This window comes from Elephantulus edwardii, unplaced genomic scaffold (genome assembly GCF_000299155.1).
Source record: "Elephantulus edwardii isolate Elephantulus edwardi_28Jun2011 unplaced genomic scaffold, EleEdw1.0 scaffold00008, whole genome shotgun sequence".
Classification (NCBI taxonomy): domain Eukaryota; kingdom Metazoa; phylum Chordata; class Mammalia; order Macroscelidea; family Macroscelididae; genus Elephantulus; species Elephantulus edwardii.
The window spans coordinates 33,234,913-33,236,130 of record NW_006399758.1 but is presented as its reverse complement, the minus strand read 5'-3'; positions in this window follow the sequence as shown (position 1 = coordinate 33,236,130).

The following is a 1,218-nucleotide window of genomic DNA, read 5'->3' as shown; positions in this document are numbered from 1 at the left end:
TGTGAAAACTAGGCCAGGTGTTGATTCTAGAACAGACCACCAACTACTCATATTCAAGTTCAGGTTGAAGCTAAAGAAGGTTAAATCAAATTCACAGGATCCAAAATTTGATTTTGAGTCTATCCCACCTGAATTTCAAAACCATCTCAGAAACAGGTTTGAGGCCTTGAACATTAATGAGCGAAGACCAGATGATTTGTGGAAGTATAACAAGAATATCCAGGAAGAATACAAAACGTCATTACAGATAGAAGAGGAAGATGACCAAGGTGCATGTCAGAAGAAACTCCAAATATCATACTAAAGCACTAAAAAGCCAAAGCAAAGGGAAGAAATCAAGATATTAAGGAGTTGAACAGATGATTCCAAAGGGCAGTGTGGGAAGACAAAGTCAAGTATTACAATAAAATATAAAAGGAGCTGGAGTCAGAAAAAATTAAAAGGACCAAATTTGCGGAGCATTTCTTAAGCTGAAGGAGCTGAAGAACAAATTCAAAGCTTGAGTTGCAATACTTAAGGTTGCTTTGAGCAGAATATTAAATTATCTAGGAAGCATTAAAAGGAGATGGAAAGAGTATACAGGGTCATTGTACCAAAAGGAATTGGCAGACACAGAAGAATTTCATGAAACAATGTATGAGCAAGAGCCTGTGGTCATGAAGGAAGAAGTTCAAGCTGCTCTGAAAGAATTGGCAAAAAAGAAGGCCCTAGGAATTGATGGCATACGTATTGACATATTTCAACAACAAGATGCTGCGCTGGTTGTGCTCACCACGTTGTGCCAAGAAATCTGGAGGGCAACCACCTGGCCAACTGACTGGAAAAGATCTATATTTGTTCCGATTCCAAAGAAAGGTGATCAGACAGAGAGCAGAAATTATCGTACAGGGTCATTGACATCACATGCAAGCAAGATTCTGTTGAAAATGATCCAAAAATTACTGGAACAGCACATCAACAGAGAACTGCCTGAAGTGTAGGCTGGTGGCACTAGGAATATTATAGATAATGTTAGATGGATCTTGACTGAAAGCAACAAGTACCAGAGGAATGTCTATCTGTGTTTCATTGACTATGCAAAGGCATATGACGGTGTAGATCACAACAAACTATGGCTGACTGAAAAGATTGGGAATCCCAGAACACTTGCTTGTGCTTATGCAAAATCTATACTTGGACCAGGAGGCAGTCATCAGAACAGAGCAAGGAAACATTGCA